Source organism: Phoca vitulina, unplaced genomic scaffold (assembly GCF_004348235.1).
Source record: "Phoca vitulina isolate PV1807 unplaced genomic scaffold, GSC_HSeal_1.0 scaffold16, whole genome shotgun sequence".
Taxonomy (NCBI): domain Eukaryota; kingdom Metazoa; phylum Chordata; class Mammalia; order Carnivora; family Phocidae; genus Phoca; species Phoca vitulina.
This window is the reverse complement of record NW_022589719.1, coordinates 3,918,722-3,943,665: the sequence shown is the minus strand read 5'-3', so window position 1 is coordinate 3,943,665 and position 24,944 is coordinate 3,918,722. Positions and strand designations below refer to the sequence as shown.

General features: G+C 38.8%; 1 long non-coding RNA gene and 1 pseudogene across 2 annotated transcripts in view; both read right to left on the bottom strand.

Annotated features, from left to right (window-relative positions):
* LOC116638129 overlaps positions 1–24,944 on the bottom strand; it is a 306,058-nt gene that overhangs the window by 27,312 nt on the left and 253,802 nt on the right. The window lies entirely within an intron of this gene.
* LOC116638126 lies at positions 16,807–19,376 on the bottom strand (annotated as a pseudogene).

Here is a 24,944-nt window from a genome sequence, read left to right as displayed (position 1 = left end):
TATAAAGAACAGTAACAACAAAGACATTATGGCCTGGCAGAAGAAGACCTCAATTTATCTGATGTGTATATGTTTAGTATGTTTAGTTAGCCAGCCTTCTATAAAAATGTCTTTCTAAAAGATTATTTACAGCAAAATTATTAAGATATGTGTTAAAAGCACACCTTGTAAAAAGCAAATTTTTTTTCTTCCTAAGCTTATGAATCTCTTGACATAAAACAAGTAGAAATGAAAATTTGAAAAACTTCTTCAAAATCTTCTAAAACTTAATTTATTCATTTTTATAACCATGAAATTAAATAATGATTGGTTAATGAAAATAAAAATTGGAAGATTAATGTTCTGATGCAAAGAAAGACATTTGGGTGGCCTTCACATATACGGACACTGGGCCAGACTCTCACATTACATTTGCAAAGCAATACTATTTTTTTTATATATACTGCCAACACCTCCAGAATCATGGGAGTTTTAAAAACATTTTTTAAAAATACAATCTTTTCTAGGAAAAAATGCAAAAATATACAGGAATTTATAACTTTTGGTTCTATTATTCTACAACTAAGAATTCATCATAATGAAATAACGGAACAGAAAGCACACATACTCACACACACACATACACAGATACATGCACAGGATCATATAGTAATATAATCTTTAGCATAAAAATATAAAGGTATATATAGATAGTAGGCAGCAGATGGATAGAAAACAACACAAATGTTTTAAAAGAAGGAATAGCCTAGCAAATTATGGAATAGGAACACAGAATAGGATTGGAATTCATAATTATGGAGTCTCTCAAGAGAAGGAGAAATGTTTGTAATAGGATTTCAAAAGCAGACAAGCCATGTGCTTAGTGACTACAATTCTATCAAATGCATTTGCATGCAGAGAGTGAACAAAAATTCATATGTGATAAAATAACTTTATTTGGATAGAAAAAATAATTTGCTTTTTGTCTATGTATATCTCTAATTTGTTGTATGTATTCTTAATGATAAAAAAACTGCTTCACTAATTTTAAATTTGCTTCACAAATATTAAAAATAGACATGCCAAGTAAAAGCAAATATATAAAAAGAAAGCATATATAAACTATGGTCAAAAAAGAATACTTGATGTTGTTTCTACATTGGTTTAATGATCATCTTGATAACAGTTTATATTTAAATACATCTTCAGAATGCCTTAATTGGAGACTAGTGCGCAAAACAGAGTTTTGTTAATATAATAATGAGACTGGAATGATAAGATTTATACAAATTTGATTTTAAAAATTGTTTATAATGGCATACAGCCAATAGTAAAATACCAAAACAAAGTACACCATGAAATATTAGCTAGCTGAAGATATGAAAAGCAATCTTAGCTACTTTTATCCACTCTCTTATAAACCGAGAGAAATATTAAACAATATCCCTTCACAGAACTTTGTGAAGCAGCTCTTATCTATGCAGAAGTGGAATGTGATGTTCAGAAATCACTTAAGTTTTGCAAAATAAAAAGATTAAAATTCAGAGAAGGGGAAAATGCAATTAAATATTTGTACAACTGAATGAAGAAGACATCTGAGAACTCAATAAAAGCTCAAAATCCTCTTTAAATATCTAGTTATACTCAATTATTTTCTCCCCTTTGCCATGTCTGTGGTTGCTAAAGAAACAGCTCATCACCATGGTTCTAGAGACTACTTCTTAATCATTTATAATCTTTGTGGTTGCACCAAACCAAGTCATACAAACCAAGAAATTCTGAAGTTTTGAAAGAAATTAGATAACAGAGGTAGATCTATAGTTTAGATCACCTAGCCTAAAGCACCCAATTAGATGAGGAAAACAAAGGAAGATAGTGTTCTCTACATTTTCCATTTGTGTCAGATTTGACCCCATCACAAGAGAGAATGGACATAATTATGGAGCATTCACTGGAGTCCAGAATTTCTGCCTCATTGTTCTTCCATTCCACGGGCAGAAAACTGAGCTCAATTATTTAGCTTGTCAAGGTTGCTTTTGCTTTGAGTAGATATAATTGTCTACCTCTTTCCTAATTATGTTTCTCTCCCTTTTCCTTTTTTTTTTTTTTGAAGATTTTATTTATTTATTTGAGAGAGAGAGAGAGCAAGCAGGAGCGGGGCAGGGGCAGAGGGAGAGGGAGAAGCAGATTCCCCGTTGAGTGGGATACTCTCCCAGGACCCTGGAATCTTGACCCCGAGCCTAAGGAAAAATGTTTAACCAACTGAGCCACCCAGGTGTCCCTCCCTTTTCTTTTTTTTTTTTTTTTAATCCCCCTTTGTCTTAAAAAAAAAATGCAAGGATAAGAATACATACAACAAACTTAATTAATAGAATAAGACTACCAATTAAGTCTTCAATTATTATGAGACATTTATGAACTGAATGACAATAAACGAGTTTCCTGCGTACCTGAGATTTAGTGGAAAGAGCCAAAGAGGTAGTAGCATTTCCTTAATACTTTAGTAGCAAACTATAGGTACTAATAACATGAAAAATAGGATACATATTGCTACATGTTCCTCCTGTGGCAAAAGCATATTCTAACTGTGGAATGTGGTCATGTATCAGAAAGCAAAATAAAAGACATAAAATATTCTTAAAAGCATGGAGGATCTTTCATCTTCCTGTACATCTGGTTGTTCTAGCAGATGATAACAGCAGAGTCCACAATATACCCCAGATGCATACATTTGCCAAATCCTTGGCAGATGCAACATGGCTGGGCCTTTCCTTAATCATTATTAATTTAATTTGGGGGAGATATAAGTTTTTCTTATCATTGTAAGAATGGGGAGAATGACATGATTAATTATGCACATTCACATCTATTCAATTAGAATCATAATACTGGAATAACTCTACATGGCAATTAATTTAACTCTTTTCTCTATAAATAAGAAAACAGAGGACCCCCCCCAAATTTTTGCCACTATCCAGTCACAAAGTATTAAATATCTGCATTAACTATTCTTTGAGGCTGAAACACTGAAAAGCTTTATTATAATGCAAATATTTTCTAGAAGGCATGATGTGTGTACCATTAAAGCTAATTTGAACTAATACCTTGGCTGAAAGGTAAGCATAATTTAAACTAATACTTTAGCTTAATCAACTGAGCTACAGTCAACCAGAAAAATCATGAAAGGAGAGAAAGTGGAATGCAAGCATTCTAACAGGAAAAGCAAAGGGAACATCAATGTGTGAGATACGCACCACTATCAACAGGATTTCCCATCGGTAACAATAAGGTTATACTCATAAGACTCCAAGCATAAAGAAAGAAACTGCATCCAGAAGGGAAAATGAAAAGCAGCTGGTCAATAAGGTAAACTTTACAATTTGTACTGGGAATAAGGTTAAGACAACTATAAACTTGTATATCAAATTTTGGTAAAGACAACAGTTTCCCTATGGTCAGTGTGTTTTAAACTTTTGGGAACCCTCCTATTTTCTGTGAAGTTTGTATATCTATAAAGCACAGGGATTTAAGCACTTAACATGAGGCTGAATCTAAAAACATTTACAGTGCTGTGTTTGTTTGTTTTCAGTAATCAGTGTCACTAAAGCTGGTAAGGACTTTGAGTCAAAATTCCATTTTGTGACTCTGGTCTTCAGAAGATGTTACAGACCCATTTCTCCCTCCTTTCCCTTTCTATTTGTAACCATAAACCATGCAAATAAATGCAAGAGAACCAAAGGAGAAAGTTGGTAAGGAAAAAATGAACTGGATGGGATTGTAGGAGTGGAGGACGCAGTTGCAGAGCATCCTATGTCTCTCCATACAACAGAAGACCCACACCAGTTGTTTCCTGACTCCCAATCTAGCAGCGGAAGGTTGAAGTTGGCTTGTTTCCTAAGTAAGCTCATTTCTCCCATAGAACAAATGGGAATGACCAAGAAGTAGGAGGGTAAAAGTTCTTCTATTTGGGCCTGAGAATCCTTACATCCACCAAAAGATATAAAACTGAAGGGTGGAATCAGGGACAGGAAATGGCCAAAGCAAAGGAAAACTAAAGACTTTGTCACTAGCAGAACTACCCTTAAGCAGTGACTAAAGGCAGTTTAAACAGAAAGGAAATGATAAAAGAGAAAATCCTGAAGCATCAGGAAGAGAGAAGAAACAACAGAGCAGAAATAGGGGTACATGTTATACACTGTTTTTTTCTTTATGAGTTTTAAAAATCATATTTTATGATTAAAACAAAAACTAATACTTAAGACCATGACATTTAGATTGGAGGAAACTAAAAAGATCTACATGAAAATGAGGTTTCCTCATTTCATTTAAGTGATAAAAGGTTGTCATTATAGACTGTTATAAGTCATAATATATACTGTAACGCCCAGAGCAACCATTGTGAAAAGTATACAAAGAGATACACTTAAAAACATTATAACTAGGTGCCTGGATCTGTCTTCTGCTGAGGTAATGATCCCAGGATCCTGGGATAGAGCCCCACATGGGGCTCCCTGCTCAGCGGGGAGTCTGCATCTCCCTCTCCCTCTGGCCCTCCCCCTGCTCATGCTATTTCTCTCTCTCTCAAATAAATAAATTAATTACTTTTTAAAACTGTTAGCATGAAATGTGTAGCTTAAAAAAAAACATTATAACTAAATATAGAAGAAAAAAAACTTTGAAGTAATGTATAGGAAGGCAAGAAAGGAGAAACAGAGAAATAAGAGCTAGACAAAACAAAGAGAAAACAAAAAATAAAATGATAGACTTAAGCACTAACTTGTCAATAATTACCTTAAACGAAAATGATTTAAATATATCAATCGATAGACAAAAATTGCCAGAGTTGATAAATCTCTCTCTCATACACACACACACACACACACACACACACACACACATACATACACACACATACACACAACTCAATTATATGTTATTCATAAGAAACTCAGTCGAAATCTAACGCTGGTAAGTAGAAATAAAAGGATGGAAAAAGATAAATGATACAAAAATGAATAAAAAATAAAAAGCAGGATTAGCTATATTAATATCATTAAGTTAAAGAGGACTTCAGAGCAAATAAAGTTATCAGATACAAAGAGGGACATTAAATAATGATAAAATGAAAAAGAAATAAAAGTCATTCAAATCAGAAAAGAAGTAAAATTGTCTCTCTTTGCAGATGACATGAGATTACGTAGAAAACCCTTAAAGAGACTCCACCATAAAACCTGTTAGAACTAATGAAAGAATTTAGTAAAGTTGCAGGATACAAAATCAGTATACAAAAATTAGTTCCATTTCTATAAACCAACAACAAACTATCAGAAAAAGAAATTAAGAAACAATTCCACTTACAATAGTATTTAAAAGTATTCAGGATAAATTTAACCAATGATGTAAAAGCTCTATACATTGAAAACTGTAAGACATCAATGAAAGAAACTAAAGAAGACAAAAATAAATGGAAAGATATCAATGTTCATGGATTAGAAGAATTAATATCTTTCAAATATCCATTATACCCAAAGCAATCTACAGATTCAATGCAATCCCTATCAAAATTTCAATGGCATTTTTCACAGAAATAGAACAATCTCCAAATTTGTATTGAACCTCAAAAGACCCAAATACTCAAAGCGATCTTGAGAAAGAACAAAGCTGGAGGTATCACACTTTCTGTTTTCAGATTATATTACAAACCAAAATAATAAAACAGCATGATCTTGACATTAAAGACAGATACAAGGTCAGTGGAACAGAATAGAGGACTCAAAGTAAAACCATGTATAGACGGTCAATTAATTTTCAACAAAGAAGCTAAAAAGGAAGAGTGGGGTGGAGAAGATAAAAGATAAACAGAACAGATTAGAGAATCCACACGTACACCTACACAAATATGCTCAACTGATTTTTGCCAGAGGTGCAAAAGCAATCAATCAATGGAGGAAAGACAGTCTTTTTAAACAAATGGTGTGGAGCAATCGGATATCCACGGGCAAAATACTGAACTTCAGATATGTTTCATACATTTACAAAAAATACCTCAAACTTAATCAGGGACTTAAGTTGTGAAGCATAAAACTATTAAAATTTTTGCAAAAAGCATGTGAGAAAATTACTGTAACCTAGGCATGGCCAGACAAAGAGCTCTTAGATTGAAACTGAAAAACATGATTCATTAAAGAAAAACTGATAAAACAGTATTTAAAACCTTCTAAATTCATCAAAACTTAAAATTTTTGCTTTATGAATCTGTTAAAAGGATAAAAAGACAAGCTCAGGTTAGTAAAATACATTTGCAGACCATATATCTGACAAAGAACTAATATCTAGAATATATAAAGAACTCTTAAAACTCAACAGTAAAAAAAAAAAATTAGAAAGTGAACAAAGAACATGTACAGATTTTCACCAAACACAACATACAGATGGCAAATAAGCGCATGAAAAGATATTCAATAGCATTAGCCACTGGGGAAATGCAAACTGAAACCACAGTGAGATATCACTACTCACCCATCAGAATGGCTAACGTATCAAGATGACAAATGTTGGCAAGGATGTGATATGGCTAATGGGAATGTAAAAATCAAACAGGCACTCTGAAAAACAGTTTTTGTTGTTAATTATAAAAGAAACACACAATTACCACATGACTCAACAACAATATTATTAGGCATTCACCCCAGGCAAATAAAAACTTGTGTTTATAATAATATAGTAGTAAAAATCATAACTGGTGTTTATTGAGCAACTTGCAGGCGCAAGGTATTATTACAATGCTTTAAAGGCATTCATTCATTTAATCTTCATGATAACCCTGAGGTGGTTCTATTATCCCCATTTTACAGATGAGGAAAACTTGAGGAAGGCTACATAGCTCATAAGCCAAGATTTGAACTCAGACCGATGAGGATAAGAGCTCACACACATAGGCAATGTTCTATATTGCCTTCCTTTAATTGATCTAAAATATTTTTCTTTCTCCTTGATGTTGAGAATAAATAATTCCATCATTGACTTCAGCACGATCTAGACAAGTATATCGCCTGTAAGTAAAAGAACTGAAAGGTAAGGAGCAAACTACGGTGAGCAAGTCAAAGAGCCGACGTACCTGTAGAAAAACCCACTCTATGGGCATGAGCTCATGCTGTGGAGTCAGGCAGACCTGGGTTCACACCTGACTCCATTCTCAGTAGCTGTGTAATCTGCATCATTTAGGAGTATTTCAGGGGCAAGTATCATATATTTTTTAAATTTTATTTACTTATTTGAGAGAGATAGAGAGAGCAAGAGCAAGGAGGAGAGGCAGAGGGAGAGAGAGAAGCAGACTCCCACTGAGCAAGGAGCCCGATGTGGGGCTCGATCCCAGGATGCTAGGATCATGACCTGAGCCGAAGGCAGACGCTTAACCGACTGAGCCCCCCAGGCACCCCAGTGGCAAGTCTTATAAAATCAACTTTTTACAAAAGAAAATTGGTTAGAGAGGTATTGATGCTTCACAGAAACCAGAAGCCAAAGATACTACACCTGATTCAGAAATCTCAGGGACTAAAATAGGGGATTTGATACCATTGGGATGTCTTTTCTCTCCATCTTTATGTCTTTATCTCCACCCACAATGTGGCATGGACAGAGTAGCCAGCAGTACTGAGCCTTGGAATGCATGACCAAAAAGAAAATGGAAGCCTTCCCTTATACCTCCAACACAAATACCCAGGGAAATGATTTAAAACGCTCTATCCTCTTCTATCCAATCAATCAATTACTATAAGCCAGGGGGTATACCCCTACTTTCAGAGAGTGGAGACCCATCACCAGAAGGATGAGAATAAAAGGAACTGGCCAAGTATATAAACACAATAACTATCACAAGGTTAGTTTTTAAAAATTTTTTGAGAGAGAGAGAGAGGGGAGGGGAGGGGCAGAGGGAAAGGGAAAGAGAGAATCTTAAGCAGGCTCCATGCCCAGTTGCACAACCTGACATGGGGCTCAACCTCACAACCTTTAGATCATGATCTGAGCCAAAATCAAGAGTCGGATGTTTAACCCACTGAGCCACCCAGGCGCCCCATGAGGTTAATTTATTTATTTTTTTCATTTGAAGACATATATTTCTACATATCCCATAAATCCAATTGTATATAAAGCAAATAGTGTATTGAAATGCTGAACAAATATTAGTTTCTTCATGTCCCGGTCCCCCTTCTCAGAAATCATATGCAACTGCTGACAAAGAACAAGGAATCACCAGACGAGAAAGTAGAAAGGAGGAACTGTGTACCTTTTTTCTGCTCTCCAGGGCTTAACTAAGTAGGGTTAACTCTTGAACAATGAAGAGGTTAGGGGCACTAACCCCCTTATAGTAAAAAAAATTGCATATAATTTTGACCACCACCCAAAAACTTAACTACTACTTAGCCTACTGTTGACAGAAGCCTGACCGATAACATAAACAGTTGATCAACACATATGTTTAGGTTATATGTGTTATTACTATATCCTTACAATAAAGTAACCTAGAGAAAAGAAAATGTGATGAAAATCCTAAGGAAGAGAAAATACGTTTACAGTACTGTACGGTACTGTACTGACTGAAAAAAATCCACGCCTAAGTGGACTCACACAATTCAAACCTGTGTTGCTCAAGGGTCAGCCGCAAGGGGATGCAGAGCAAGAAACCATTGTGCCCTGGAGCTTTTCCTCAAGCCTTCTGTCTGTATGTTCATAGCATTTGATACGTGGACAATTAGAGTGCCATCATACTGGTTATAGCTATTGACTTGCATGTCTTTCTCTCTTGATAGAAAGCGAGTTTCTGGAAGATAGAAAGCATGGTTTATTTATCCTCACACCTCTAGTAGCAATAGCTGGTGTCCGAGGAGTTTTCCATAAAACAAACAAATGAAGGAATTCAGGTGTCATGAGTTCATGGCTGTGGTTCTGTTCCTTTGTTTTTTTTTTTTAAGATTTATTTATTTATTTGAGAGAAAGAGAGAGAGTGTGCGTGCACCTGAGTGGGGGGCAGGGCAGAGGGCAAGAATCTTCAGGCTGACTCCCTGCTGAGCACAGAGCCTGAAGTCCTGGGGCTCCATCTCGTGAACCATGAGATCACGAGCCTTTGCTGGTTTCCGCCAGTTTTTCCAGGACACGCTGTCTGTGGGCTCTGGAGTGCCTGCGCTGTCCCAGCAGGTCTCATCCTGGTCACCAGAAACTGACGCCTCACACTGGACCCAGTCCAGTGTAGTCAGACCCAGTCTGTTCCCTAACTCAGTCCAAGCTCTAAATTGGACCCGGTCCATCCCCATTCCCAGTCTGGGTTCTAAGCCAGACCCAGTCCACCCCCAGACCCAGTCCGGGTTCGAAGCAGGAACCAGCCCGTCCCCAGACCCAGCCGGAGCTTTCAGTCTGTGGTTCTGTTCTTATTGAATCGAATAGACTGAAATAATATTGAGACCTAATACCTATCAGGACCATTCATTCCTAGGTGCTTTATATCTATCATCTCATTGACTCCTTACAACTCTGCAACTTTTAAAAATATCTGTATTCCGGGGCGCCTGGGTGGCTCAGTCGGTTAAGTGTCTGCCTTCAGCTCAAGTCATGATCCCGGGGTCCTGGGATGGAGCCCCATGTCGGGCCTCCTGCTCAGAGGGGAGCCTGCTTTTCCCTCTCCTCCCCACTCATGCTGTCTTTCTCTCTCAAATAAATAACTAAAATCTTTAGAAAAAAAAAAATATCTGTATTCCTTTCCTCATCTGCCCCCTGAGTTTTGTATGTAGAAACTGAGAGTTAAAGGGTCAAGTGATAATTTCCCCAAACCACCCAATTAGGGTCAGGATTCTGGTCTTCACTATGACATTTGTACGGATGTCATACATTTCACATGGATAAGTGTATATATATATATATATATATATATATATATATATATATATATATATAATGAAACCTTGTATGCAGCCAAAGATTTTGTTGTTAAACACCATCTGTAGTTTCTTGACCTGAAAGCACCTGTCAAGATTAGCTGATTTTTTTCTGCCTGGCAGGAGGCTGCTGGATATCAGGGCTCTGAGGTTCTTGTCATCCTATTACTATGCCTTTCACTTGTTAGCTTGTGACTTTTACCGAAATACATGTCTGTATGAAAGCAGGTTTTTTCCTGATCCGATTATCTTCTTCCTAAGGAGCATGTCTAAACTTGTGCCATGTAGCCTATCTTGTAGCATTTAGCTCAGTGTCCTTACAACCCTGTAGTCAGTTACCTCAGCCGAAGAAGAAATGCCTTAGAAGCGAAATCTGTTGATCACTGTGAAATAAAACCTGAAAGAGTCTCTCCAGCCCACAGGCTAGGCTAGGCTGTTCTTATTCCTCCAGAGACTTTCTGTCTCCTGGTAGCTGACTTTCACAAACTAATCACAGAAGAGAAACAGATAAACCTGGACTCCATATTTTTATATTTGTATGTGAAATACACCTCTCTAATGATGGGACTACCTTAGTCCCTGAACCAGGATACGTATTCTCAGGAGGAAGATACCTGGAGAGACATATTTTTCTTCAGATTATTTGATAAACCCAGTCTCAGAACTGATTAAGGGTAATATTTTCCTAAGGTCAAAGAGCACCAAGCCTGAAGGGCAAAATCACCAAGTTAACTGTGTTTTGTCACATTACAAGTCCACAGATTCCTAAAATTTCTCTATTCCTTTTACTTCTGCTTGCCAGCAAGTTAATCCTTTCCCAAGCTCATCATCTTCTTGTTGTACTTTGCCAGATGCAACTAACACCATGTCCCATGTTGTTTTTCAATCTATTCACTAGAGCTACAAGTTCATCAGGCATGCTGCCTAATTCCTATGTTTTATGAAATGTGGGACTGTTATTCTCTTTATAGCTCTGGATAATAATAAATCATTACCTGTGCAATACTCATAGCATCTATGCAGTACAATTATTTATCTGTAAGATCATCAGGATCTTTCTTTTTATTTATTTATTTATTTATTTGAGAGAGAGAGAGAGAGAAAGAGAGCACGAGATGGGGGAGTTGCAGAGGCAGAGGGAGAAGCAGACTCCCACCCGAGCAGGGAGCCCTACATGGGGCTCAATCCGGGACTCCAGCATCATGACCTGAGCCAAAGGCAGATGCTTAACCGACTGAGCCACCCAGGCATCCTCATCAGGACCTTTCATAACCACCCTCCCCTGCTTAAAAGACTACTGAAGACTGCTGCACAACATAGAAAGAGTTGAGCTTTAAAATCAGTCAGACTTGCATTCTGCTGAGAGAATTATTTAAATACTAATTGTGGAGTGGTCGTGTGAACTTTATGATTTTCAGATTTTTTTTAAGGCAAACTGGTTATAATGATTTTTACTTTTCAGTGATATGGAGAGTTTGAGTGAATTAATCTATGCTAAGTTCCAAAACAGGACCTGACCAAAGTACACAGATAATGTCCGTCTTTGTTTTTGCACATTGCCTATCTAATGGCATTCATACAACAAGTCTTAGCTTACAAGGCTATTTGTAATGTGGCCTACTCCACTGTATTTTTCCATAGACACTACTGTAAAAGAGAATAAAGGAAACCTCAGTGAAAATGAAGTCAGGAGGACAAAGGGGGAGCTCTCATGCCCTGCTACTCCTCCTCAATTGCAGACCCCAACAGGAAAAAGCTTATTTTACTACTCCAGTAGGAATAAGGAAGAATTTCTCCTTGCCCAACAGTAAGCTCAGCCAATAAGAAATTAACCACAGCTGGACAGCTACATGCAGAAGAATGAAACTGGACCACTTTCTTACAACATACATAAAAATAAATTCAAAATAGATGAAAGACCTAAATATGAGACAGGGAACCATCAAAATCCTATAGGAGAACACAGGCAGCAATCTCTTTGACATCAGCCTTAGCAACTTCTTACTAGGGACATCTCTGGAGGTGAAGGCAACAAAAATAAAAAATGAACCATTGGGACTTCATCAAGATAAAAAGCTTCTGCACAGCAAAGGAAATAATTAACAAAACTAAAAGGCAACCTACAGAATGGGAGAAGATATTTGCAAATGACATATCGGATAAAGGGTTAGTATCCAAAATATGTAAAGAACCTCTAAAACTCAGCACCAAAAAAAACAAATAACCCAACTAAAAATGGGCAGAAGATATTAATAGACACTTTTCCAAAGAGGATATACAGATGGCCAATAGACATGTGAAAACATGCTTAACATCACTTACCATCAGGGAAATGTAAATCAAAACTACAATGAGATAATCACCTCACACCTGTCAGAATGGCCAAAATTAACAACACAGGAAACAACAGATGTTGGTGAGTACGTGGAAGAAGGAGAACCCTCTTACACTGTTGGTGGGAATGCAACCTGGTGCAGCCACTCTGGATATTCCAATGGATATACAATGGAATATTACTCAGCCATCAAAAAGAATGAAATCTTGCCATTTGTGATGATGTGGATGGAGCTAGAGTGTATTATGCTAAGCAAAATAAGTCAGTCAGAGAAAGACAAATACCATATGATTTCACTCATATGTGGAATTTAAGAAATAAAACAGACGAACATAGGGGAAGGGAACAAAAAAAAGAGAGGGAAGCAAATCATAAGAGACTTTTAATTATGGAGAACTAAACTGAGGGCTGCTAGAGGGGAGGTGGGTGGGGGAGGGCATCAGTTGATGACGGGTATTAAGGAGGGCACTTCTTGTGATGAGTACTTTGTGTTATATATAAGTGAGGAACCACTAAATTATACTCCTGAAACCAATATTACAATATCTGTTAACTAACTAGAATTTAAATAAAAACTTAAAAAAAAACAAAGCAAACTACCAAAAAAAAAATATTATTGGCATACTACTACTACTATTATTTAAAAGATTTACCTTTAAAAAATATTAAAGTATTGGGGCGCCTGGGTGGCTCAGTTGGTTAAGCGACTGCCTTCGGCTCAGGTCATGATCCTGGAGACCCAGGATCGAGTCCCGCATCGGGCTCCCTGCTCGGCAGGGAGTCTGCTTCTCCCTCTGACCCTCCCCCCTCTCATGTGCTCTCTCTCTCTCATTCTCTCTCTCCAATAAATAAATAAAATCTTAAAAAAAAAAAAAAAAAAAAAAAAAATATTAAAGTATTTATCAAAATAAAAAATAATAATAAAAAAGAAATTACCATGACCTAGCCAGTGGGAAATCACTGATGCCAGCAGACCAGGTCCAGGGACCCAGAGGGTGTCCTGAAGGACCAGCCAAGAGGGTCCCCGGTTGTATGCAGGATAAAATCAAAAGCAAGCCAGCAGGAGGTGAAAGCAGAGTTTACTGAAGGTATAGAGAGAAAGCAGGTACAGACAGAGTGTCCCGGACACTCAGAATGGAAGGGAGGGATTCTTAGTCTTGTCTTTGCTTGGGTGGTGTATGTGTCCTTTCAGGCATCCAGGAACTGGTGTTATTCCTTGGAACCAGGGGACCTTGGCATGGAGATATTTAGTCCTGGTGGTTTGGAATATGAATATGATGGCCTCGTCTGGTCATTCTCACCTGGTCCTTCCTTAGATGTTCTCTATTCTAAAGAAATCATTAAATCCTTGCCCCTTACAAGCAGGACATACACTATGTGCATTCTGAGGCATGTATAAAGTGGGGGTGCTGGTCCTAGCAAGAATAGAAGAAGGAAAAGGAGCAGAAAGTGGTTTTTTATGGAATCCTTCAATTGCCCCCTCTCACCATCACCACCCTGAACTCTCACTTTCCTCCAATGACTTTTTTTCAAATTTTTATCTATCTGTCTATCTACCTATCTATCTATTGAGAAGGACGGTGAGGAGCTGAGGGAGAAGGAGAGAGAGAAAATCTTAAGCAGGCTCCATGCCTAGGGTGGAGCCTGATGGGGCTTGATCTCACAACCCTGAGATCATGACCTGAGCTGAAATCAAGAGTCAGACCATAAACTGATTGAGACACCCAGGCACCCCCAAATTTTTATTTAAATTCTAGTTACCTCCAATGACTTTTGTTCAAAGTGGCCCTTCCCAGCTTCCTTCTTTTGTTTATAATATTCCTTTCCTTTGATTTCTTATGTGAATATATTGAGGTCTGGGAGTGAATGGCCAAGAAAGAATTCTTGAAGATGTGTTAGGTGCAAAAAGGTGGTTTTATTAAAGCATTGGAACAGGATCCCTAGGCAGACAGAGCTACCTTGGGGTTGTGAGGAGTGGCCCATTATATACTTTCAAGTTGGGAGGGAGTTAGGGACAGTGTAAGTCTCTAAGGAATCTGGAAGCAAGGTTTCCAGGACCTTGAGGATCTAGCTGTTGTTAGGAAAAGATCACTTACTACTGTCTAGTAAAACCTTAGTCATGAGACCCTTCAGATGTATATCAGTGGGCCATATGCTTGGAGGATGATTGCTAACATCTATCTTGGGGGGTAGAGATAAAGGAAGTTTGCAAAGTAATTTTTATATGTCAAAGGAGATTTATAGGACCCTGAAAGTCAGGCTAATGTTAAGCTAGAGTATTAACATCGAGGCAGTTGAGATCCTAGAGGTAGGTCACTCTGCCTATCCCAAGGACTTGTCAAAGGGCAATAAGTTGTAAAGAATCTTAATTTTTTTCTTTTGCCTTGTTCGCCACATCAATCTCCTGACTTGCCATAGCGTGAGTGTCCCAAATTGCAATTTCTTTGCTATTCTTGAATAAACCCATTTTACTGGAAAATAACTGGCTGTTTTACTTTTAGGGTGGACACTACCCCATCTCATCGTAGATTTTCATGCAGGATACGGCCTCCCACAGTGTTCATCCTGCCCCTACCTCATAGATGTTTTATCAGTTAGTGTTAACTGTGTAGCAAAGCATCCCAAAGCTGGTGGCTTAAAACAACAGTCACTTATTATGATTCAAGGTTGTCCGAGGGGTGGCTGGATTAGGGGCTCACTCACACATCTGTGGTCACTTGGGAGTACCTCTGTTCTATGTACCTCACATAGTCCCCAGTGACCAGGGAGGTAGCCCAGGCATGTTCTTACAGAGATGGAGAGGAGCATAAACAGAAAGAAACATATGGTTTCTTGAGGTGTGGGTACTGAATGGAAAATGCATGGCTGGACCCTGAGTCAAGGAAGGAAATAAATACTTCCTTGCTTTAGTGAAGGCTACTGTACATTTACAGTGTGACCAGGAGAGCCTTAAAGTTTTCCTCCACTTGAATAACGTTAGACAAGCTTCTTCTTATTGAATCTCGGCCCCTGAACTCCCTTTTCTTAAGAGTATTTCCTTTGGAAAACTTTTTATTGTAAACCATTTCTCTGCCCATTTCAGATGTAAATCTTTTTAAAAGTCTCTTACCAGTTTTACACCCTAGGAATGTCATTCTCAGGGACCTGGGATCCATCTCTTTGAAATGTAACCATCAGCTTCCTCCCCTAACTTTCAGTTTCTGTGGGAGGAGGGAGGCTTTGCTCCAAGTTGTAAAACTTTCCTGCCCTGGACTCTGATCCTTCCCACCCCAGCCTTTAAAAACCCTCCACCCCTTTGTTTTAGTTATATTATAGAATTTTGGAGAAAACTAACACTGGTTTTGAATTTTTAAAAAATGTGTAGGGGAAACATAATTATCAAACAAGACAAAAAGCTGTTTTAGTGCCAACATCACAAACTAACTTTGGAGGATTGCTTTAGTAGTTTCTGGAGGAAAAACTACCGGACACTGTATGGGGTGGGCAGAGTACCTGGGCTCTACCTGTATAGAATGAGAAACCACTGAACCTTCTTAAGTAGAACAGAAATAACACAAATGTGGACTTCTGACTTTTATCTCCCATTAAAATGCAGACCTCATGGACTTATCTTCTTTGGAGATAACTTTGGGACAGAAGGAGCTCCAAAGGAATTTTCCTCTATATGCTCTACATGCTAAGATATAATTATACTTGTTAGAAATTTACATTTCCCAGTCACATTTGCATTTCAGGATGTATCAAGATCTTTAGTCAGGGGCTAAAGCATCTGCCTTTGGCTCAGGTCATGATCTCAGAATCCTGGGATTGAGCCCCACATAGGGCTCCCCGCTCAGCGGGGGTAGCGGTCTGCTTCTCCCTCTCCCTCTGCCCCTCCTCACTGTTTGTGCTCTCTCTCTGTGAAAAAAATAAATAAAATCTTAAAAAAAAATCTTTAGTCAATGATTCTTTTTTTTTTTACGCGAGGCAAAAAACGTTTATTCACTTTTGTGTTGCACAAGTGTAAGAACCACATAATCCGGATTTACTTTAGGTAACAGTAACTTAAAAGATAGAAAGCCCCTGTTACAGAAATTGTTAAATTGACTATCTGACAATTTATACAATAAATGAAAAAACTGACAATAGAACAGGCCAGTGATCAGCCAACACAATACAACAGGTTAACAAATGCAGCCAAAGGATGAGTGCATATCATCCACCACCTTCCACCTAACATCCTGGTTGGGTTGTTATTGGGGGTGGAAAGGAGAAGGCAGGGGGAAACAAAGGCAGGTCGATTCAAACTAGCTCTATTAAGTATATTATTTTATACTATGAATCTAAAATTACGATGTGAGGGGCGCCTGGGTGGCTCAGTCCTTAAGTGTCTGCCTTCAGCTCAGGTCATGATCCCAGGGTCCTGGGATCGAGCCCCGCATCGGGCTCCCTGCTTGGCGGGAAGCCTGCTTCTCCCTCTCCCACTCTCCCTGCTTGTGTTCCCTCTCTCGCTGTGTCTCTCTCTGTCAAATAAATAAATAAAATCTTTAAAAAAAAATAAAAAATAAAATAAAAAAAATAAAATTACGATGTGAATAGAGCATGGGTTAATATAGCTCATGCAACTCAAGTTTTCTCCTGAAGGTCAGGAATCCAACAAGGTAAATGCTCAGATTGAGGCAGATGCTGGAAGTAACTGCACTGAATTCTATCTGCTTCAATCATGAATTGCACTAACTGGGCAATTATTTCAAAATATGAACCACAGATATAAAAGGACATACACAGTAAAAAAAAAAAAAAGTTCTAATTTAAAAAACATGTAGTAAATACAAATGAAATAGGTCAACAGTACCTACTTACAAATTCAACCAAATCAGAATACATGCTCAGCTTTTCGGGGAGCCAACTTCAGTCCTGGTAGTCCCACTTAATTGAAGCAAGATCCTCAGTGGGGCATTTTGTGCAAGGATGATTGGAAAATCAATTTACAGTATTATCTCAGATCCTATAGCTAAGGATCTAAAGATCTTCATTAAGAGCTTGAAGTTGGGGAAAATAAGAGGATGCTGCCCCTCGCACACCCCCAGGTGACCAGCAGACAGCCTTCATCACACTTCAAGCTCCAATGATTTAAGTCAGAAGCTCCTTTCCCCTCGCTCTCATTCGACGACACTCGACCTGGCCTCCAAAATACAAACCACAACCTGTCTTCTTTGTGGCACCAACTAGCTAATACCTAGGTATGTGCAGGGCTGACTTTGAAGTTGATCAAAGAGCACACCCATTCATTCTAGAAAATAAAGAATAGAAATAACGTGCTTCATCTGCACAGGTTTGACGGACTTTGGCCACCTAGTAAATTCCAGACCAGCTCCCATTAGTGGTCAACAGAAGGCTTTGCATTTGGGCAGGAAACCAAATTAGGTTAAATCAGGCCTTTATTTCAATAGTACAAACTCTGTTTATTTGTATGTAAAGTGCCAGTTTTATATACAAATCAGTAAGTAAACTTTAAAATCTGCTTTGAAGCACCCGGAGGCTGAGACCTCCCAAGGGCCTCGGGTTGTAACTGACTGATTAATCCTGCTGGATGAGACTCACTCCAGCGTCCACACATGTTGAGCCCTGACTGCCACTAAGAGCCATGGCAAACTCACAGACAGCCAGCCTGTCTGCAAAAGCCAAACACGGCCAAGGTCTTTCCTAAGAATCCGAGTAGCTTTTGTCTCTGCTTTTTTCTAGGTGAGACGACTAGCATCACTAATCAACAGGCTTGCTTATGAGGTAGCTACACAGTTTTAACCAATACTATTAATGAACATTATGGATAATTCATGGTGTAGCTGGCTTGATACACTTCAAGTAGCTGGTTTTTTTGTGGGGGGATGAGAAAGGGGAAAAAAATCAGCAAAATAAGAGCACATCTTCATTTCTCTTAGAAGTCAGCATCCAAGGTAAAAGAATTCTGTTGGATTTGACATCACTCCCATCCTGATACTCACCTACTCTCTTCTCAAAGAAGTTTCCCTTCCAGTGAAATATTCTCCATAAAGTCAAATGGATTTTCTACTCTGAAAACCTTGCCAAAACCTAGCTCCAGCATAAGTCGGTCTGCCACGAACTCAATATACTGCTTCATCAACGTGCAATTCATCCCAATGAGCTTCACGGGCAAGGTCTCCGTGAGGAGCCCCTGCTCTATCCGAACGGCATTAATAATTATTTCCTTCACTCTCTGCTTGGAAGGTTTGTGGACCAGGTGTTTGAACATCAGGCAGGCAAAGTCACAGTGTAAACCCTCATCTCTGCTAATAAGTTCATTGGAAAACGTGAGGCCAGGCATCAGGTCGCGTTTCTTGAGCCACAATATCGTCGCAAAAGAACCAGAAAAGAAGATTCCTTCCACAGCAGCAAAGTCCACAACCCGTTCCCCGTAGGTAGCCTCTTTGTCCCCAGTCCGATGCAAGGCCCAGTCTGCCTTCTTCTTTACACAAGGCATTGTCTCGATGGCGTTGAAGAGAAATTCCCTTTCTTCGGAATCTTTAACGTAAGTGTCAATGAGGAGACTGTACATCTCAGAATGGACGTTTTCCATGGCAATTTGGAAGCCGCAGAAACAGCGGGCTTCTGTAATCTGAACTTCTTGGCTAAACCGCTCCACCAAGTTTTCATTTACTATGCCATCACTCGGCGCAAAGAAAGCCAGAACGCGGGATACAAAGTCTCTCTCCTCAGGCTTCAGGGATTCCCGGTGCTGAATGTCCTTGGAAAGATCCACCTCTTCAGCTGTCCAAAAGGAAGCCTCAGCTTTCTTATACATCTGCCAAATATCATGGTACTCGACAGGGAAGATGACAAAGCGACGAGGGTTTTCTCTCAGTAGTGGCTCGTCCTCCACGCGGGGGCCAAGCACCTTAGCTTTCGGCTCGGCGGGCTCCTGGAAGGTCCTCCTGGCCGTCTTGCCGGCCAGCACGCGGGTCCCGCTGAGACTCGGGGGACTGTTCTCCTCGTCCGCCAGGCTGAGCCCCTTGAGGGGCGAGAGCTGGAGCAACTGCTGCTGGGGGTCCACGATGGTGGCGAGCGGGACGCGGACGGAGAGCATGGCGGCGGCGAGGGGCACGGCAGGCCAGGCGAGGCGGCGCGCAGGTCCTCGAGTCAATGATTGTTAATGAGACAGACAAGCACTCCCTCGGGAATGTTCAGAATGTGTGTTCAGAGAAGAAATTCTTTCAAAATTATAAACAATGCAGCTTATCCTGATACATATAATACTGCCCCTCTTCATTCCCTTGGTCACCTTAATCAATGTCTGATCCAGTGCCATCGCAACTAAATGGGTGAAAGGAAATGCCAAATTCAGACAGAAAACTTAGGCAAAAGTAAAGAGATAGAGGGAAGGAAGGAAGGAAGGAAGGAAGGAAGGCAGGGCTGGACGGAGGGAGGGAGGGAGAGTGAATGTGGCATGGGAATTAGATACTGCGAATAGAATACCACATATTAAACCCTCAACCTCAAAAACATAATGGCAGGTGTGGGGCTGAGGTCCCCTGAAAAAGGACTGTGTGATGACTGTGTGGCACAATGTGATTGGCAAATTCATATATAAATATATATGAATATATATAATATATATATATTATATATGTATTTTTATGAATATAACGACTTAGATTTTTCATCTGTTTTTGGACTTGGTTCTTGAAAGCCTGATGTGGCTTAATTTTCACAATTCTAATTCCATCTCATATGATGAATCTGATATTTTGACATTTTCATGGCCTCTTGTTCCTTCCTGTGTCCTCCTCCTTGTCCTGGTGTTGTGTCTTCAGGGAACAACACAGTCATTCTCTGCCTTTAGCTTCGCTTCCTTTAACCTGTTTTTAAGGTGAATTATGGCCTCACTGTCTACTTCACTTTATTTTGTCCGGTTCACCTTGGCTTATGCCTGGCTTTCCTTCTAAGTAAGTAGGCATTCGACCCCTCTCAATCAGTATTTTGTCATGAATCCACACAACTGAACTTAGCGCTGGTGGTGATTTTCAGGCTGGCAAGACTGTCTTGAGAGGAGGTTGCTTTCAGCTGAGTGTAGTGGGAGTGATTGGCAGGAAGCTGGCCTCGGGCATATCTCCCCTACTTAATCAAGGTGGAAAAACCATTTGTGAATTTCATCACCATCTTCAACAACCTAATTTGGAAAAAAAAAAAAAAAAAGCTGCCACTTGTCAAGTTTTGTACTGCAAAGCATCAAGAAGAAAATCAATAGAAGATGCACTGTTAAAGTCAATTAAATAACATCAATCACCTTGATATAATGAAAACTCTGTGAATTAGTGCTTTGCGATGCTTTTGTAAACAAGAATAATTTTTTTTTCCTTCTGCTGAGATACAGTAACCTCCTACTCTCAGTAGATGTAACAGAATAGAAGGTCTCAAGTGCAAGGAGGAGATGGACTTCAGAATCTGTTTCCACAACTCACCGAAATCAGCAAGGACCCAGTTGGTTTCTTTCTCTCTCCTCGTTTTCATCAGTGTCAGATTATGCTAAGGTTTGCTCTTTTGTTATCATGATGGTTGCTTTCAGCTTCTGAAGCAACATACTTCATTGTCCATACGCTGAGGGACTGCAAGATTCCCTACTATATCCTTTGAACAGAAATCTCTGGCTTCACACCTGCTTGGTGGACCTCAGTGACCACCCTGAGCCAGTCCTCGTGAATGGTGATTGCCGTGCACTGAGGTACACAGGCCTAGGTTGTTAGTTCTTCCCCCAAACATGGAAATAGCAAGGTCGAAGGGACCTTGCTAAGTGGATTGGCCCAGCTAAGCCCACTCTCAGGACAAAGTGGCACAATCAGTTCTGCTGGTCCCTGGGCAGGAATCCGAGCAGAGCCGGACTGCTGAGACATGGCTGCGAGTCTGGGGGCTCCACAGGTGTCCTGTTAGGGCTCTATTTGTTCTGTTACTTTATTTTCTTGAATTTCCCCATTTCTGGATGGTAATTAATGATTGGAAAATCCAAAACAGAAAAAAATTCCCCAAAAGAAAAAGTTGTCTTAGCGGATAGATTTATCACCATTGTAACTAGAAGTTTATTTTCATTAGTTCCAACAAATTTTTAAAACAGGAGTCAAATAGAGAAAAAGATAAGTGAGAAGAGATTAACCTCAAACCCCTCCACACACACTGCAATCTTAAATTCTCACTATATTATATACTTATATATATGTATACATAACATGCATATATATAAATTCTAGTTAAATAGTTCATTTAAACTTAATTTTTATATTTATTTATTTATTTTAGATTTTACTTATTTATGTGAGAGAGAGAGAGCATGAGCAGGGACAGAGGGAGATGGACAAGCAGACTTCCTCCTGAGCAGGGAGCCTGATGCAGGACTTCATCCCAGGACCGTGAGCCGAAGGCAGAGGCTTAACTGACTGAGCCACCCAGGTGCCCTAAACTTAATTTTTATACAGTAAATTATACTTTAACCTTACCATTTATTAATGATACATTTGTCTCATCTGCCTTTTTAAAAACTACTAGCTTTGCTAGTTTTACTCTGATCTTCCAAACAATAGGAATGGAATTATAATATTAATTACTCATGATATGTCAGAACAATCTGAAACTTTATTAGGATGTTTACCCATAAAAAATTTAAACAGATTACTTTTTAGGAGGCAATATAAAAATATATTTTATATTTTTATATATATAAATATATACATATATTTATATATGTTTGTGTATATATATATACATATATACCCATCCTGTGTTAAATATGTACTTGGTAAATGCATGCACATTTCCATTATTTTCATAATTAGACCTCCATCTTTAATTTCACAGCAACTGACTGCAAATGATTCTGGGAATGAACTTGGTAAGGACAGGCAGTTCTAGGAACACAGAGGGCTTGATTAACTTGAGAAGTAGAAGAGTTTTTCTCTCTCTCTAAGATGTTTGTGATTGATTTGGAAGCTTCTGGATATAGCAAGAAAACATACTTTGGAAGTCTAGAAAATAAAATTGCCATAATTAGGTGGCAAGTGCATAATGGTTCATAACCTGGGAAGCTAATAACCTGCCTTACCAGAATTAAAAGTATTTTTTTTTTTAAGATTTATTTATTTATTTGAGGGGGGGGGGCAAGGGGCAGAGGGAGGCAAAGAAAGAATCCCAAGCAGACACCTTTGCTGAACGCGGAGCCCTACTTCAGGCTCCATCCCACGACCCTGAGACCAACACCTGAACTGAAATCAAAAGTTGGATGCTTAACCGACTGAGCTATCCAGGTGCCCCCAGAATTAAAAGTATTTTAAGCGGTAGAGATAAAGTAAATACAATTATGTCACATCCACCTTTTTTTAAGGTATGTTGGATAAAGTTTTTATTTTTTATTTTATTTATTTATTTTTTAAGATTTTATTTATTTATTTGACAGAGAGAGAGAGATAGCGAGAGCGGGAACACAAGCAGGGGGAGTGGGAGAGGGAGAAGCAGGCTTCCCGCCGAGCAGAGAGCCCGAGCCCGATACGGGGCTCGGAGGATGCTGGGATCATGACTTGAGCCGAAGGCAGACACTTAACGACTGAGCTACCCAGGCTCCCCTGTTGGCTAAAGTTTTTAATCATAAAAATAGTTTTGAATCCCAGCAGTAACAATTATTAGCTATATGAGTTTGAGCATAATATACTTAACCTCTCTGAGCTTCTATCTCCTCCACTACAAACTAAAGATAGTAAGATCTACTCCATAGCGTTGCCAGGAAAATTAAATAACATAATGTGTATCAGTCTCTCAGTGCTGGCCTGAAACATCATAGACGTGCAAAGAAATGGCAGTTTCTCTTTTAATTTATTAAATAAAAACAGATACTCAGAAGACTTTTGCTATACGGTCAGAAATAAGACAAAATGGCTATGGGAAATCTATATCCCAAATTTCCTTTGAACATTAAAAATCAATTTAGTTGCATACACATACACACATATGCATGCATACATGGGGATATCTATATCTATATCTATATAGATATATGTATTCTTTAGGGCCATATGAATCGATGGGAGATTTGAAAAGTTATAAGAAAAGCACGTTCCATCAAGGCCATCACACTCTCACTTGGAAGCTACACTGCAGGTACAGACTTGGGAGAGATCGATTCTAACTGAACAATTGTAATTTGATACATTTTTTGAACAACATAAAGCCAGGCAGTTCAAAGATTTTTGTGATTGATCCATTCTTGTACTGAAGACCGTTTTATTTACAGACAGAATCAATATGGAGGGGCAGTACATTCTAAATAAGAGCTTCAGGGAATCTTATTCTTTGAGCCGGTTATTTGTAGATATTTGACTGACATTTGCTCTTCAAAAGTGAAAGTAGAAAGCTTTTTAAATAAAAGCTTTTAAAATAGAAAAGCAAGAACACAGGAGAAGGATTTGTGTTCCCATAAATCTAGCCTCAGTCTCAGCCTCATAAATATTCTAACAAAACGTTCATAATGTTAATTAATTAGTAAATGCCAGGTGTGCTTGGAAGATTTTCCATGTTGGAGTTAAAGTTCTTAACTGGGATGTTACAGCGCACCTTATGCTGGTGCCAACAGGCAAGGGGAACTGTATGTTGTTCATTGAAGCCTAATGGATATCTGTATCAGTTGCATAGAATTCTATTAGACATATTTTTCATAAATTACTTAATAACTCTGCTACTAAATAATATTTAGATGGTTTCCAATTTTTTGCTACTACAATAACATTGCAGTGAATATCCCTATTCTATTTTTTTTTAAATTTTTTAAAGGATCTTGTTTATTCATTTGGAGAGAGAGAGAGAGAGAGAGCACATGCAAGCAGGGGGAGAGGCAGAGGGAGAGGCAGAAAATCCTCAAGCAGACTCCATGCTGAGTTCCGTGGAGCCCAATGCGGGGCTGCATCTCACAACACTGAGATCACGACCTGAACTGAAACAAGGAGTCCGATGCTTAACCACCTGAGCCACCCAGGTGCCCCTGAATATCCTTATTTATATAAGTTCACAAAGGTAGGGATATTTATAAGGAGTGGTCATTAGGTCAGTACACTGTGCATTTTTGAAATGCATGTTGACAAATTTTCCTACAAAGTTACTTCACCAATGTATATACACAACATTGGTGAGAACCCCTATTTCCCTAGTTCCCTTTCACCAACACTTTATTTACCAAAGTTTATGATCTGTAGATAAATCATACTTTGTGTGTGTGTATGTGTTCTATGTATAACACCATAAAATTCCTTTTAGGGGAGCCTGGGTGGCTCAGTCGTTAAGCGTCTGCCTTCGGCTCAGGTCATGATCCCAGGGTCCTGGGATCGAGCCCCGCGTCGGGCTCCCTGCTCCACGGGAAGCCTGCTTTTCCCTCTCCCTCTGCCCCTGCTTGTGTTCCCTCTCTCGCTGTGTCTCTCTCTCTCAAATAAATAAATAAAAATCTTTAAAAAAAATTCCTTTTAATAGGATTTTTCCAATTTTATTTTAGGATTTTATTTAGGATTTTTACAATTATTCTCAGTATGTTATTTATCTCTCATTTTACTTTCTTACATTCTTCTGTAGGGGCAAGTTGATATAAAGATTTTATGTTTTATAAAATATGTGTAGGATCCTTCTCTCTTTTCCTATCATCTTGAATATAAATAGGGCTTTCTATGCCCTGAACACAT